Below are 17,681 nucleotides of genomic sequence, written 5' to 3'. Positions count from 1 at the left end.
TCGCAAAATATAAAAACAGATACCAAAAGCTTCTGTAAGTATAAAAAAGGAAGAGGGTAGCTAAAGTGAATGTTGGTCCTTTAGGATGAGACTGGGGAGTTAATAGAAGGGAACACAGAAATGACAGAGACACTAAATCAGTATTTTGCTTCAGTTTTCATGGAGAACGATAGTAGCATCCCAATAGTAACAGGTAATGCAGAGATTATAGAAAGGGGGGAACTTAGAACAATCATTATCACTAGGGAAAAAGTACTGAGCAAACTATTGGGGTTGAAGGCAGACAAGTCCCCAGGGCCTGATGGCCTACATCCTAGGGTCTTAAAGGAAGTGGCAGTGGAGATAGTGGATCCATTGGTTATAATATTCCAAAATTCTCCGGAGACGAGAAAGGTTCCAGTGGATTGGAAAAAAGCTAATGTAACGCCTTTATTCAAAAAGGGAGGGAGGCAGAAAGTAGGAAACTATAGACCAGTTAGTTTAACATCTGTCGTTGGGAAATTGTTAGAATCCATTATTAAGGAAGTAATAACAGGACATTTAGAAAGTCAAAACGCAATCCATCAGAGTCAGCATGGTTTTATGAAGGGTAAATCATGTTTGACTAATTTGCTAAATTTCTTTGAAGCTGTAACAAGCAAAGTGGATAATGGGGATCCTGTAGATGTAGTATATCTGGACTTCCAGAAGACATTTGATAAGGTGCCGCACAAAAGGTTAATAAACAAGGTAAGTTCACATGGGGTTGGGGCAATTTATTAGCTTGGATAGAGGATTGGCTAACCAACAGAAAATAGAGAGTCGGGATAAATGGGTCGTTTTCTGGTTGGCAAGATGTAACTAGTGGGGTGCCACAGGGTTCGGTCCTCGGGCCCCAACTATTTACAATCTATATAAATGACTTGGATGCAGGGATAGAAGGTACTATAGCCAAATTTGCAGATGGCACTAAAATAGGTGGGATAGGAAGTTGCAATAAAGAAATAAGAAATCTACAAATGGATATGGATAGATTAGATAAATGGGCCAAAATTTGGCAGATGACGTTTAACGTGGATAAGTGTGAGGTTATCCATTTTGGTCGGAAGAATAGAAAGGCAAATTATTAACTAAATGGAGAGAAACTTCAGAGTGCTTCGGTGCAGAGGGATCTGGGTGTCCTCGTGCATGAATCACAGAAAACTAGTTTGTAGGTACAGCAGGTGATAAGGAAGGCAAATGGAATTTTGGCATTTATTGCTAAAGGAATAGAGTATAAAAGTAGGGAAGTGTTGCTGCAACTGTACAAGGCATTAATGAGACTGCACCTGGAGTATTGCGTACAGTTCTGGTCCCCTTACTTGAGAAATGATGTAGTTGCATTGGAGGCAGTTCAGAGGAGGTTCACTAGATTGATTCCAGAGATGGGGGACTTGTCTTATGAAGAAAGATTGAGCAGTTTCGGCCTTTATTCTCTGGGTTTTAGAAGAATGAGAGGAGATCTAATTGAGGTATATAAGATGATTAAGGGGATTGACAAAGTAGACGTAGAGAGGATGTTTCCTCTTGTGGGGTAATCTAGAATGACAGGTCATAGTTTTAGGATAAGGGGTAGCAGATTTAAAACAGAGATGAGGAGAAATTACTTCTCTCAAAGGGTTGTGAATCTGTGGAATTCACTATCCCAGAGTGCAGTGGATGCCGGGACATTGAGTAAATTTAATGAGGAGATAGACAGATTTTTAATTAGAAATGTGTTTAAGGGTTATGGAGAACGGGTAGGAAAGTGGAGTTGAGGCCGAGATCAGAGCAGCCATGATTGTGTTGAATGGTGGAGCAGGCTCGAGGGGCCGAGTGGCCTACTCCTGCTCCTAATTCATATGTTCATATATATGTTCGGTCAGGCATGTTATGGAGGTGGATGACGCGAATTTGTGTTTAGAAGCTCCAAGGTTGCAAACAGACTGGTTTAGTTTCAGATGGTTGCCAGGGAGATGGATGGAGTGAAACAATTAAGATGCCTTTACTGAGACGCTCTGGGCAGGAGTGCTGCAGGATGCTAATTGTAGCACTGGACCGGTCAGAACCCAGTTTAAAGAGGTAGCAATGTCATATGAAGTATTTGGATCCAATTGCAACAGGGTGGTGTATTTCTCCTCGGGTGTCTCTTCCAGCAGCTGAATGAGCAGATTTGCAGACTTTGATGTAGCCAATTTAGGTGAGTTGGAAATAATGGAACATGTCATGGTGGCAGCTGGTACCATTAGAATGCTGCTCTTCGGGGACATCATCCAAATGCACAGTGTTCGTTTTGTCATGCAGGCCCCCACCTGCCAAGAATGAGGCATATTAATTTCGCCACATGGACACTAAATTTCAAATTGTTGCTGGGAAGAAGAGAAGGCCTGTTACAAGGAATTGCCAGGCCCCTGGACGGAAAGATCTTTTTGCATATTAGCAGACAGTGTTGAAACAATGGAGCTATCCCCTGCTCCCATACAATACACAGAAAAGACCTGGTCAAACCAGTCGGTCACGTGACCACCATGCTGGCCAACTTGGAGTTTTAAATTGTAGAGTCAGTGTTTGAACTGGCAGAAAGGTCTTTGCTCCTCGATTGAAAAGACATCTTCTCTGCCTGTCTGCTCCATCTTTCTCACAGAACTGAAACCCACTGAAGCCACATCTCTCCCAAGAGAGAAAAGTCTCCTACAGTGAACATGGTTTAAGAGGAATACAGGGCCCCAATGAAAAGCAAGAACTACCAACAATCAAAGACTAAACAGTGAGCTCAAAGACCCGTAGCAAAGAAACTCTTCAGATATTGCCTCAAACCTCTCCACTTTATTTTTCTTCTCTTTTCTGTCTCTATTTGTATGTGTGTATCATGTATGCATGCTGGCGTGGAGTGTGGCGTGTATCCGTAGGTGTTAACCGAATTAGAGTTTAAGTTTTAATAAAATTTCACCTTTCTTCTTTAAACCTAAGCAAGCCTGTTTGTGCTCGTTTCTTTACCTTATAATTGGAAAGTGGTGAACAAGGATTCACCAAGGGGGAGCTAAAACGCTGTTTAAAAATAAAACCCTGTTACAGTAAGACCAGGTGAAGGCTGAAAGGGAACACTAGACCTCTTTCTCACCTGGTCATAACAATTTTCATATGCACGCTGACAACACCCAGCTCTACCTCACCACCACCACTCTCAACTCCTCCACTATTGCTAAATTATCAGACTGCTAATTGACATCCGGTACTGGATGAGCAGAAATTTCCTCCAATTAAATATTGGGAAGACTGAAGCCACTGCCATATCTTTTCAAGTCTGCGACTCTCAGACTTAAGGGAGTGGAGATGAGGGCCATAATGGGGAATGGCCAGGGTGAGAGAGAAATGATTTTATTGGGACCAGGGCGTCAAAGGTTGACGAGTGGGTATATGGTAAGCAAATCAGTAGCTGCAGAAATACTGTTGCAAACAGGGCCAAAGGCTAGACAGTTGGGACTTTGAAAGTGCAGTTGTAAGTGAATTAGGGGATTGTTTTTACCAGGGGCCTATACAGAAGGAGGTAGGGTTGGAGTGTGGAAGGGGCATGAGTGCAGTGAAATAAAGAAGTGATCAGAGATGGCTTTATCTGTGACTGATACGATGGGATTAGCAAGACCACGTGAGATGGCAGATCAAGGGGGTGGCTCTAAATATGGGTTGGGGAGTTATACATGGAGGGAGCAATTTAGAGAGGATAAGAGAGCAGTGAATTCTGAGGAGAGAGAGCATGATGAGTTGAAATGGAGGTTGAAATCACCAAAGATGAGAAGTCGTTTGGTGCAGAGACTGAGGGAGGAAAATAATGAAGAGATCATGGTGAGAAAATTTTTATCATACTTGGGAGGAATTTTGAATGAGGGGTGAGGGCATGGAACAAGTTGAGATCCTTAAAGGAGGAGAAATTTCCAGAGGAGTAGGGGGTCAGGCCAAGGTGTAATCTGGTGATAAGCTCCACACGGCCACTGTGATGATCTTGGTGGGGTAAATGGCAGAAGATGCAGCCAGGTGGGGAGGCTTCTTTAAGTGTCAAGATGCCATTATCCCTCCCCCAGGTTTCCATTAAGTTCGATGCAATCATCCACAATAAGTTCATGGATGGCAAGGGCCTTGTTCACAAGTGAACAGACACTTTGGAGAGAGATGGGTAGAAGGGTGATGAGAGCTGATCCAATGACAGAATCCCCAGGATCAGCAGTGGGAGGGTTGAGTTGGACAGGAAGGATATTGGCAAGATTAGCCCCAGTGTGCACACTGGGTGGAAAAGTTGAGTGAGTGGAATGGTGCAATTGGAGTTGTAATGAGCAGCGCTGAGTGCCTCTGAACCCTTCGGGGGATGCCAAGAGCATTACTTTCTAAAATGTTAAAATAAAACCAAAATTCTGCAGATGTTGGAAATCTAATAAAAACAAGAAATGCTGGAAATACTCAGCAGGTCTGGCAGCATCTGTGGAGAGAGAAGCAGAGTTAACGTTTCAAGTCTGTGACCTTTCATCAGAACTTTCTAATGTTTTACCATCTCTCCTGCTTCCTTACACTCAGTGGTAACAATGCTAAGAACTGAACATGAAGTTAGCACAATTTTAGGAACTTAAGAACAGGAGTAGACAATTTCCAGCCCCGAGCCTGTTCTGCCATTCAATGATTGGCAACCTAACTCCAAATACCCACCTTTGACCCTTATTCCTCAATACTTTTAATATTTAACAAAAATCTATCTATCTCGGTTTTAAAATTACTAATTTATCTAGCATCGATTGGCACTTGCAGAAGAGAGTTCCAAACTTCTACCACCCTTTGCATGAAGTGTTTCCTATTTCACTCCTGAAAGGTCTGGCTTTAATTTTTAGATTATGCCCCAGTCCTGGATTTCCCCAACTAGTGAAATCATTTCTCCCAATTGACTAACTGTATCTGGTTTCCTTTATTTTAAAAGTATATTGAGTAAAATCTTTCCTGCAGAGATGAAACAGGTTGTGTCCATAATAGAGAGCCATCTGGACCTTTAGCAGAATGTAATCATACAGTCACACTGACTGGGTAGGGAACCTGACATTCTTGCATGTGTTCTCCAAGCTGCTTACAACTTATACAATGCATTGTGAGCAGATCAACCAAACACAATTTGACAGGACTCCAACAGTGCCTGGTTTATCTCAAATGAGTCAAAATAGAAATGCTGGTCACTCTTTAAAGAAATCATTGCAGTATCTATTTTGTTGATTGCTTATGGTTGCAATAATTAAGCATTAAAAATATGAAGAATGCAGTGAAAATATGCAGTGGTTAGCACCACAGCCTCACAGCTCCAGCGACCCGGGTTCAGTTCTGGGTACTGCCTGTGCAGAGTATGCAAGTTCTCCCTGTGTCTGCGTGGGTTTCCTCCGGGTGCTCCGGTTTCCGCCCACAGCCAAAGACCTGCAGGTTGATAGGTAAATTGGCCATTATAAATTGCCCCTAGTGTAGGTAGGTGGTAGGAAAATGGTGGGGATGTGGTAGAGAATATGGGGTTAATGTAGGATTAGTATAAATGGGTGGTTGTTGATCGGCACAGACTTGGTGGGCCGAAGGGCCTGTTTCAGTGCTGTATCTCTAAATAAATAAAATAAATGTTTGCACTGTTCACAAGTTAAAGTTTCCCTGACAGCACTGCTAGTTCATTCAGTGAATAGGGGAGCCACCCCAATGAAAAACTTTCCAATAAGTGGAGTAAAACTGGTTCCTTTGAAACAACAAACCAGCTAAGAGTCAATGACTTCAGGTCAATGGAATGGAATTGATGAAAGATAAAGTATTAAACAGTTATGAAATCCTCTGGTGGCTCAGTCAGTAAATGGATCAGGAGGTGTGGCGGTTTTAACAAAAATAAAAAAAACTAAACTGCTGTGCGTACATTATCTAAGGCCGCTGGACAGGCATCTCGCGTCTGGTAAAAGTGTTGCTGAGGACCCCTTGTTGCCTCTTCTGTGGGAGGCCCGCCTATTCGAGAGCCAATTAGGCATTCACTTGGACAACAGCAGGCCTTCCACAGGATCAAGGACCCCGGCGATGGAAGTCCCACCCTCTAGGAGCCCCTGGCCAATCAGAGGCCGGCAGCTCTTTAACTGAGCAGTGCCACTGCTAAGGCGATGGTTGCTGCTGGGGGAGCACCCACCTGAGGCCCAGGAGTGGCGCTGGACCCAGGTCACAGGTAGGTCACTGCGGGAGGGGTCTCATGGGGTGGGGGTGGCAGCACCCACCTCTTCCTGACGCCGGGTCCCTCATTCAGGCACTAAGTGCCTTTTAACGAGGGGCCCCATGACTGGAACTGGCAAACATCCCACATGGTTTTTCTCACTGTGGTTTTGTGTGGCGACAGGCCCGCCCACCGCTCAGCTAATTCTGGCAGCGATTGGATGAAGCCCTTAATTAGGCATTAATTTCCCACTTTAGGGCCTCAATTGATGGTGGGGCGGGAAAGCCATTCACATTATATCTAGCCATTCTTCTACCAAAATATATCACTTCCATGCACATGCACACATACAGAAGTACCCATCAGAGAAGGCAGCGGCAGGCAGGCTATCTATTAAACATCTTCGTCAGCTGCCCTGGAACCCTTCCACATAAGGTCAGAAGTGGGGATGTTAACTGATGATTGCACAGTGATCAGTTCCATTCACACCTCCTCAGATACTGAAGCAGTCCATGCCTGCATGCAACCAGATTTGGACATCATTCGGGCTTGGAATGTTAAGTGGAAAGTAACATTTGCACCACAAGTGCCTTTGAATGACCATCTCCAACAAAAAGTCTAATCGCCTCCCCTTGGCATTCAATGGCATTATCATCGCTGAATCCCCACTTCAAGAAGTCTAGCTCAACTGAGTACTGCTGCAACAGAGAACCTAACTTGAGAAATTAGGTCAATGAGGGAATTTGACACTGTGAGGGAATAGATGCTATTCTGGTCTTTTACAAACCAAGGAGCGGTCTGAGTGAGGGAGCGGGAGACAGCGAGACCTGGCAGTAGCAGAAGCGGCTGATAATTCAGAGTGGGGAAAGAGGACCTTCCATGGCTTTTTCTGTGCCGACCAACAACCACCCATTTATACTAATCCTACATTAATCCCATATTCCTACCACATCCCCTCAATTCTCCTACCTACACGAGGGGCAATTTATAATGGCCATTTTACTTATCAACCTGCAAGTCTTTGGCTGTGGGAGGAAACCGGAGCACCCGGCGGAGAATTTGCAAACTCCGCACAGGCAGTACCCAGAATTGAACCCGGGTCGCTGGAGCTGTGAGGCTGCGGTGCTAACCACTGCACCACTGTGCCGCCCCTCTAATCTAGCGTAGTCATTTAAACTAGTACTGGGAAACTATAAAGTACTGTATTAAATTAAATTGATTAATAGAATTCCAATTGGGGTAAATATAACTAACTGAATTAAACCATGCAGATCGAGAGGCATAGAACCATAGAAAAACTACGGCACAGAAGGAGGCCATTCAGCCCATCGTGTCCGTGCCAGCCGATAAAGCTAGCCGCCCAAACTAATCCCACCTTCCAGCACCTGTTCCATAGCCTCGCAGGTTACAGCACTTCAGGTGCATGTCCCAGTACCTTTTTAAATGAGCTGAGGATTTCCACCTCCACTACCATTCCTGGTAGTGAATTCCAGACACCCACCACCCTCTGGGTGAAGAGGTTTTTACTTATGTCCCCTCTAATCCTTCTACCAATCACCTTAAATCTGTGCCCCCTGGTAATTGACCTCTCCTCTAGGTGAAAAGGTTCTTCCTGTCTACTCTATCCAGGTCCCTCATAATTTTGTACACCTCTATTAAGTCACCCATCAGCCTCCCCTTCTCAGGAAAACAACCCTAGCCAATCTAATCTTTCCTCACAGCTGCAACTTTCAAGCCCTGGCAACATTCTTGTAAATCTCCTCTGTACTCTCTCCAGAGCAATTATGTCCTTCCTGTAATGTGGTGACCAGAACTGTACGCAATACTCCAGGTGTGGCCAAACCAGTGTTTTATACAGTTCCAGGATTACATCCCTGCTTTTGTATTTTATACCTCAGCCAATAAAGGAAAGCATTTCATAATGCCTTCTTCACCACTCTATCCACCTGTCCTGCCACCTTCAGGGGCCTGCGGATATGCACTCCAAAGTCTCTCACTTCTTCTACCCCTCTCAATATCGTCCCGTTTATTGTGTATTCCCTCACTTTGTTTGCCTCCCCAAATGCATTACCTCACACGTCAAAAAAATGTTTTAAAAATGAATAGTTTATACAAGGTAATAACTAGATTATAAAAGGGAAGAGAGATATTTTCCTTTGCTCATGGATGGGCACCTGTGACCTGTTGCTTGCAGTTCCTGTGCCATTTGGGAACTTCAGGACATTTCACGTGTCTTGAGTTACCATGTGTGTAGGAAGTGTCTCCAGCTGCTTGAGCTCAAACTCAGAATTCCCGAGCTTGAGGGGAGCAGCTGGAGCCCCTGCAGAGCATCAGGGAGCAGGAGCATTTCCTGGATTGTTCATTCCAGGAGTTGGTCACCCCACAGGCAGTGACAGTTCAGTATAATAGGTGGGGTGGTCATCTGGAAGAGGCAGGAAGTGCAGGAGTCTTCGGGGTGTGTGCTATTCCCAAACAGATACTCAGTATTAGGGGCTGCTGTGAGTGATGACACCTTGAAGGAATGCAGTCCAGACCATGGCACCAATGGCCAAGGGACTGCACAGGAGGTAACAGCAAAGAGTAGAGTTATTACTAGAGATTCCATAGTTAGGGGGACAGACAGGCATTTATGTAACTGTCATTGTGAGTCCTTCATGGTTTGTTGCCTCCCTGATGCCAGGGTTAAGGACATCACAAAGAAGGTGCAGAATATTCTGCAGGTGGAAGGGAGTGAGCCAGAAGTTCTGATATGTCAGTATTAATGATATTGAGAGGGCAGGTACTGAGGTCCTACAGTCATGTTTTTAGGAGCCAGGGAGAAAGTTTAAAAAGTAGGACCTTTAAAGTTGTGTTCCCTGGATTACTCCCAGTGCCACACATTAGCGAGGTTAGAAATAGGAAGATAGGGAAGATCAAGGTGTGGTTTGAGACATGGTGCAGGAGGGAGGGCTTCAGATTCTTGGGTCATTGGGACCAATTCTGGAGCAGGAGGCACCTATTCAAAAGGGACAGGTTACACCTCAAAAGGACTGGAACAAATGTCCTCGGGGGAGGTTCATTAATGTTGGGTAGAGTTTAAACTAAATTGGCAGGGGGATGGGACCCAGCTAATAGAAGTCTCTTCTTCTTTGGGCCTCCTTATCTCGAGAGACAATGGATATGCGCCTGGAGGTGGTCAGTGGTTTGTGAAGCAGCGCCTGGAGTGGCTATAAAGGCCAATTCTAGAGTGACAGGCTCTTCCACAGGTGCTGCAGAGAAATTTGTTTGTCGGGGCTGTTGCACAGTTGGCTCTCCCCTTGCGCTTCTGTCTTTTTTTCTGCCAACTACTAAGTCTCTTCGACTCGCCACATTTTAGCCCTGTCTTTATGGCTGCCCGCCAGCTCTGGCGAATGCTGGCAACTGACTCCCACGCTAATAGAAGTAGAAAAGAGGAATAAGGTGCCTAAAAGGTGTTGGATAGAACTAGAGAAGGAAGTAGTGCCATATTAGATAGGAGCAGCCTAGAAGGACTAGAAGGAATACAAAGACAGGTTTACAATGCATGTATGTAAACAAACAAAATGTGAGGAATACGGTTGGTGAGCTATAAGCACAAATAGCTGTGTAGGAATATGATGCAGTGGTAATAAGAGAAACGTGGCTTAAAAATAGTGAGGACTGGATGCTAAATATTCAAGGATACAAAATGTTCGGAAAAGATAGGGAAGGAAAAAAAGTGGTGAGGTGGCAGTACTGATTAGGAAAGACACGGGATGCCCTAGAAGGGGCAAAGACAGAATCTATTTTGTTAGAGTTAGAGAAACAGAAAAGGGATGATCACGCTACTGAGGGTATCCTATAGGCCTCCAAATAGTGAGAGAGATAGAGGAGCAAATCTGCAGGGAAATCAGAAATGTGCAAGAAGTATAGAGTGGTGATAGTAGGGAACTTTAAATTACCCAAATATCAATTGGGATAGTGTTCAATAAGAGAGAAAGGAGGGGGAGAAATTTCTGAAATGTGTTCAGGAGAATTTCCTTGACCAGTATGTTCTCAGCACAACAAGGAATTGCTGAATCTGGTGCTGGGGAATGAGGTGGACCAAGTGTCTGTATGGAGCACTTGGGTAAGAGTGATCATTATGTCATAATGTTTAGATTAGTCATGGAGAAGAGCAAGAAACAATCTAAAGTAGAACTTGTAAATTGGAAGAGGGCTAACTTCAATGGGATGAGAGGGGATCCAGCCAGGGAAAAATGGAACCAAAGATTCACAGGAAAAACTGTAAAGGAACAATGGGTGATCTTTAAGAAGGAGATGTTTCAGGTAAAGGCTAAGTACGTTCCAACAAGGGTGAAAGGTAAGGGCTCCTTGAAGGGGGCAGAGGAGAGGGAAAAGGGAAGGAGGGGAGAATGACAAATAATTGATCTTTATTGAAAATATTTGAGGAAAAAAAATTAATCTAAAAATTAGTTCAAACAAAGGCAGAAAACTGAGAATTACTGGGCTTTAATTTCAGTCTTTTTGTTCGTGTATAAAGGATAATCTTTCATTCCTTGTCTTCTCCAGCTTCTTTGTCTTCCCTTTGCCTCTAGCCTTAAGGTTTACCATGTCTGAACGGTTTTATCGCTTACAAACTCTCCATGTGGGCCTTCTGCCCCTGCTGGGAGAACAGCTGAATAAACTGGGGTCACAGCCCCTTCTTCTGGGGTTCCAGGGGCATTGGGACCAACCATGTCTGTTTTTATCCAAACCGAACAGCAAGCATTCAAGAGGATCCTGTCTGCTGCTTTCTCCTTACTCAGTATTCGGGCATGAATCCTCGAAAGGACCATAACACCGATCTTTGAAACCCCATAGGTAGTGAATGCCCACCCCTGTTGAGTGTGAACCCCTCTTTTAGCATCGTCAACAAATTTCTTCATCAGTTCCACCAGTTCATCTTCTGTGACGGTAGAACTGCGGAATTTCTCTTGGAATTCTTGGCTACATTTCTGCAATGCCATGGAACCGGATACACTGGATACATTCACAGTTCTTGCTGTAGATTTAAAGAAAATCAAAATCAGGTTAGATACGAGAGCACAAAAAACCAAAAGCAATATTTCTCTCTCTCCCAATTAGATCCTATTTTCTCTTTCCCCAAAGACTATGAAACATGATGGGAAACCGTTTCAAGGGCACTGACTAATCTCAGTCACCTCCCCCAAATGGTCATTTTCCACAGTTGAGATGGCCAATCTGATATCCAACTATCAGGACATCACAGCTGACTGCTGATTATGTCTCAATGTCCATGCAAAGACATTTTCCACCAGGTGTTATTTCTTTAAGAGCACAAAACTTGACTAATTTTTTTCTTCTTTCCCTTCTGATGCTGAGAACACTGAGGCCGATCATCATGTCTGACCAGCTGATATCAGCTAACTCAGCACAGGTCAGGGATCAAACCTGGGACTTTCTGGTCTATAAACCTCCGTGCCAGGCGATCGCGGGTCACGTTTTTGAGGCAAATAATTTAAAGGTGCATCAAATGAATTTTACATCCAAAAGGAGTCATTAATATAGAAACAGGAATAGACCATTCAGCTAGTCAAGCTTGTTCCAACTTTTAATGAGATCATGGCTGATCTATATCATATATATCTCCATATAGTTTTATAGCCTTGTCTAATTAAAATCTATCAATCTCGTGTTTAGAATTGAAAATTGAGCTAGCATCTATTGATTTTTGTGGGAGAGCATCCCATACTTCTCTCTTGAGTGGCCTAACCCTGAGGGCAAGTCCCCCACCAGAAGAATACTGTCTCTCTATCTACCCTATCAATTTCAATCAAAATCCCTAAAACCTCAATCAAATTACCACTTAACTGTCTACATTCCAGGGAATATAAATCTCTAATCTCTCCTTGTAATCTAACCCTTGCAGCCCAGGTAACATTCTGGTGAATCTGCTCTCCATTCTTTCCAAGGCCAATATACACTCTTTAAGGTATGGTGCCCAGAACTGTATTCCAGATCTGATCTAACCAATGCTTTGTACAGCTGTAGTACAATGTCCTCCTTTGTATTTTCATTCTCTAGTTGTAAAGGCCAACAATCCATCAGCCACTTTAAAATGTAATAGTCTGGTACAAAAGATAGTGAAATAAAAGCAAAATACTGCGGATGCTGGAAATCTGAAATAAAAACTGTGCTGGAAATACTCAGCAGCATCTGGGGAGAGAGAAGCAGAGTTAACGTTTCAGGTCTGTGACCTTTCAAGATGACAAAATAGTGATCCATGTATATGAACCCCGAAATGTGTTTGGACCGCCACTGTCCTTAGTTTTTCATATTTAAGTAATACTTGGTTTATGGTTTTTTGATCAAAAATGGATGATCTCACACTTAGCTGCATCAAGGCAGCTGCCACAGTTTTTCACACTCACTTAATCTATCAATGTCTCTTTAATCATTTTCTTCTAATTCAAGCACATACCCATTTCTCTACTCTCTTGTCTGCTACCACCTAACCAATCTTCAAAGCAGATCAACAATTTGCCTTCAACTCCATGAGCTTTAAGCTTAGCTAACACAGGGTTCTCCAACCTTTAGTGAGAGCTACTTCTGAAACAAAAAATTTCACCAGTTACTTAAACATGTATTGAAAAAATATGAATAGATAAATGCAAAATAATTATAATTTATATAAAGGAAAACTGATCTTGACTTTATTGCAATGTGATATTTGACAGTGCATGCAAGCCTGGTCAAGAGATCACTGTACTTGCCAGTGTCCAGAAGCCCAGCAGCAGCTACATTGACTGGTTGGTGTCTGTTTAGCAACGTCATCTCCCCTACCTCCCTTGACGATCTCACATTGGAAATTGTTGGGCCTGACTGGGTTCAAGAGTACTTTGGGTTAAATCCAGCAGCTTTTCCTCCACCTGCACTCCAGCTCAAACTGAGGCAACAAAAAAAGATCTGCCTAGAAGGTCAGGGACCGAATTCTGCATCCAACACCCACCCCAATACAAACTGGTTGCATTTCTCAACTCAGTTCTGTGAACAACACCTGCAATAAACTGAAAGCAAAATACTGCAGATGCTGGAAATCTGAAATAAAAGAAGAAAATGCGGGAAATACTCAGACAGCACCGCCGGTGAGCCACGAGTAGTTTGCACTCGATGTGTTGGCAATCCCTGAGCTAACAGTTTCTTATGTGGAGATGGGGTTAAGAGGTTGAGAGAAGGGTTCAGGATCACAAACCTGCACTCCTGCAGGAGCGAGGCATTCCTGCTAAAGGCGTGCTACCTGACCCAAGCCCTACGGGACCCGATGTCATGTGTCTGATTCGGGTCGGGTCGCACTTCCGGGTCTGGCATTCGGGCTCGGGTCAGGCTGGGTCGGACATGCTTTATCACAGGTAAGTGGCTGTACTGTTAATTTAATTTTTGGACTAGAAAGGTGGTTTTGTTAGTTATTTTAAGCTTGTGCAGATCATCAACAGTGAAAAACAGAAGGTAAGTTAACTAATGGTTGGGTCGGGCGCAGGGAAAAAATGGAAGGACTCGGGCCGGGTCGGGCTTGGGTCGAATGTGGTTCTGTCGGGCTCGGGTCGGGTTTTATTTTTGTAGACCCGAGCAAGCCTTTAATTTCTGTATCCCATTGTTTAACAAACAAGTCTGTAACAATGCTGATTCGAAACAAAGAGTTAAACTCTCAGCTGTTCTCTTGCTTCGGGGTGGTGGGCAACGGTCATCTACTGTAATGAGTTTGTTTCTTTAAGATAAGATTTTAGCCTTCACAAATGTACTTTCATGTTTGGTGCTAGTGGAATAAAGAGACACTGAGCTGGAACCTTCATGTGTTCAGTGTGCTTTGAGTTTACACTGAGATAGAACTATAGCGCCGTACCTTCACCGTGACTGGGTCAAAATCCTGAAACTCGCTCCCTAACAACACTGTGGGTGTATCTACACCTCAAGGACTGCAGCAGTTCAAGACGTCAGCTCACCACCACCTTCTCAAGAGAAATTAGGGAAGGGGGGGGCAATAAATGCTGGCCTTGCCAGTGACACCCCATCTCAAAAATAAATTTAAAAAAATTCTTTCTTCCTGTCTGAATTTTTGAGGCAGTCATTAAAATAGTAATGAGGTTCATTTGACATACCTGCCCTTTACAAATCCATGTTGGTTCTCTCTAATCGGCTCAAATTTCTGTAACATGCTAGTCATTGCATCCTTAATTATAGATTCTAGTAACATTCTTACTACAGGTGTTAAGACTAACAATATCCCAGTTTCTCTCTCTCTCATTTTTATTAAGATGGAACAGAATCAGGATACCTCTGCACTAGTTACACCATATGTGTGAACTATTGACTGCATTGTTAAAAGCATTGTTGATGAGTTGTGCTTATACTGCTTACAAGAAGGCACATATACAGCAGTAATGAGCAGTATCTGTCTGCGAGTGACGTTTCTTGCAACTGGTGGGATGCACCCTAGGTTACGAAGGGAAATAAGGCTGGAAATTGCAAAGGCTACAGTCACAATCTTCTATTCCTCCTAGGATTTGGGATGGTGCCAGAGGACTGGAAGATTGCAAACATTCCACCCTGTTTAACAGGCGAGAGGGATAAACGTGGCAAGTATAAAAGAGTCAGCCAAGCGTTGGTAGTGGGGAAATTTTAGAGACAATAATACAGACAACATTAATTGGTATTTGGAAAAGTATGGCCAATAAATGAAAGTCGGCATAGACATGTGAAAGGCAAACCATGTTTGACTGACTTGACCAAGTTCTTTGATGAAGTAACAAAAGGGATTGGTGATGACAGTGTGGCTGATGTGTATATGTCTGACAAAGTACACATCATAGGCTTTCATTTTGCTAACAATTCTATGTGATTAAAGGGGCAGTGCAGTGTGGATATAACATTGTCTGAGGGAGAGAAAGCATAAAGTTTTTTTTTACAACTGGAGGGAAGTATACAGTGGTGTTCCTCAGGGGTTGGTATGAGGACTACTGATCTTTTCGATGTAGATTAAGCCAGGGACCTGGGTATACAGGGTATAATTTCCAAGTCTGCAGGTGATACCAAACTCAGAAATGGAGTAAACAATGAGGAGGGTAGTAACAGACTTCAGGAGGACATAGACAAGTAAAATAGGTAAAACCCCTCATTATCTTGAATACCTCTATGTAATACCGTTAGCCTCATCGTAATCTTCTCAGCAACATCCAGGCCTATGTTAAAGGCTGGCTATAAGCTGTTGCTGTGTGGATGTTTACATTCCAGCCAAGTAAATCATCCCAATGACAAAGACCAACATGTGTGCTGCATTCTGTAAAGGTCTAAAGTGCTGCACATAGATTAAAATGAAGTGAATACCTGTTCATGGACATTGAGAGATTTTTTTAAAATGAAAAGTGTGCTGCCTCTAGGTAAATATTTCCAGTAAGTACTGTATTCAGTATCTTGGGGCTTGATGATGGGCAGGAGCTTAGTACACACATCACTGGTGCCAAAGATGTTGATTGCCAGAGTCTCAGAATCACAAAATCGCAGCATTGTTACAGCACAGAAAGAGGCCATTCAGCCCATCATGTGCGCACCAGCTCTCTGAAAGAGCAACTCCCTCAATTCCATTCTTCTGCCTTCTCCCCGAAATCCTGCACACTCTTCCTTTTCATATAACTGTTTAATTCCCTTTTGAATACTTCAATTGAACCTGTCTCCACCTCGTTCTCAGGCACCATAGTCCAGACCTTAAGCACTCACTGCATGAAAAAGCTTTTCCTCATGTCACTTTTGCTTCTCTTACTAAATACTTTAAATCTGTGTCCTCTCGTTCTCCATCTTTTTCAAAAGTGGGAACAGTTTCTCTCGATCTACTCTGTCCAGACTCCATGTTTTTGAATACCTCTAACAAATCACCTCTCAGCCTTCTCTTCTCCAAGGAAAACAGTCCTAACTTCTCCAATCTATCTTCATAACTGAAATTCCTTATCTCTGGAACCATTCTCGTGAATCTTTTTTCTACTCTCTCCAATGCCCTCATGTCTTCCCTCAAGCGCAGTGCACAGAATTGGACGTAATACTCCAGCTGAGGCTGAACAAGTGTATGATAAGCACATTTTGTCTTCTTTATCTTAATCTCTACCTCTTTTGTCATCCAGGGAGTGCTGGATTTGTTCGCTCTACATTTCCCATTCGAGGGAACATACCTTGACTGTGCCCAAACTATCTCTGCTTTGAAAGTAACCTATTGGTCATCTACAAGTTTTCCTGCCAGCTTTTGACTCCAATTTATTTGCCCCAGCTCCATTCTTACCCCACTGAAGTTGGCCTTCCCCTAGTTAATTATTCTTACCCTGGATTGCTCGGGTCTTGAATGGAGTGGTATCTGTACTTCTAAAGTAGATGCTGGCGTTGTTGATCAGGATGTCGATGCCTCCGTATCTCTCGGCCATGACGTCCCGCAGGTTTCTGATGCTCTGCTGATCGGTGATGTCCAGCTGGTGGAAAAGCGGCTTCAGCTGCTCCTGCTGCAGTTTCTGCACCGCCTGCTGCCCGCGGTCCTTGTCCCGGGCTGTCAGGTACATGTCCCCCTCGAACTGTTGGCACAGAGCCCGCACCACCGCCAGGCCGATGCCTTTGTTGGCCCTGACACCACGACCACTCGCTGTGACATGTTTGCTGGGAGGTTGGGTTCACTGGGTATCGGATTTCAGAGCCAGAAGCGACTGAAACTGACACGCAGAAACAGGGGGCAGTTTGTTACATTCAGGACAAGTGCGCAGACGCTAAAACTAAATTCAGAATCAGTTCTGATGAAAGGTCCCAGTCCTCTCTCCACAGATGCTGCCTGACCTGCGTATTTCCAGCACTTTCTGTTATTATTACAGAATCAGAGCACTTCAGTCCCACTCTGCTGATCTTTGATGGATACACAAAATAATCTTACTGAATTTGTAACCTTTTCTTTTTATCATTTAGGTGTGCTTATAAAAAAAGGAGACATTTTTCTTTGATTATCTTTATTTGGGTCTGATCAAAATAGGGGATTGAATCAGTAACCGGTCAGGAGTGGTTATAAAAGGCAGGAATTTCTAACTGGACACTGATATTTTGCACAAAATCCGTTTCACTGAGAATACTTCATGGAAAATCAGTTTAAATGAATCCAGTTTAAATTTGTCATGCATTCTGATTATTGAAAATAGCGCAATTTAATTTACAGGCAAAGTAACACTAAAAATTTCAGAATCTCACAGCAACTAGAGATGTGCAATAAATGCTCAACCTGCCAACACCATCCACATACCAGCAATGAGTAAACAAAATGAATGACTGATTCCAAAGCCAGTTAAAGCAAGGCTGCATTCTGTGATTCCACTATTTCTGGCGAGAATGGGGACGATTAAAGGATTTAAGTATTTAAAATATTTAATAATGCTTGTCTTTATCAGTATGGAATATCTGAGCTAAAATAAATCAGTCTACAACATCAGTC

At 43.4% G+C, this 17,681-nt stretch overlaps 1 pseudogene; it reads right to left on the bottom strand.

Annotated features, from left to right (window-relative positions):
* Window positions 1-10,735: 10,735 nt before the first annotated feature.
* Window positions 10,736-16,859, bottom strand: LOC137374253 (carbonyl reductase [NADPH] 1-like; annotated as a pseudogene).
* Between the last annotated feature and the right edge of the window lie 822 nt (window positions 16,860-17,681).

The sequence above is a fragment of the Heterodontus francisci genome, chromosome 10 (assembly GCF_036365525.1).
Source record: "Heterodontus francisci isolate sHetFra1 chromosome 10, sHetFra1.hap1, whole genome shotgun sequence".
In the NCBI taxonomy this organism is placed as follows: domain Eukaryota; kingdom Metazoa; phylum Chordata; class Chondrichthyes; order Heterodontiformes; family Heterodontidae; genus Heterodontus; species Heterodontus francisci.
This window is presented reverse-complemented; position numbering and strand designations above follow the sequence as displayed.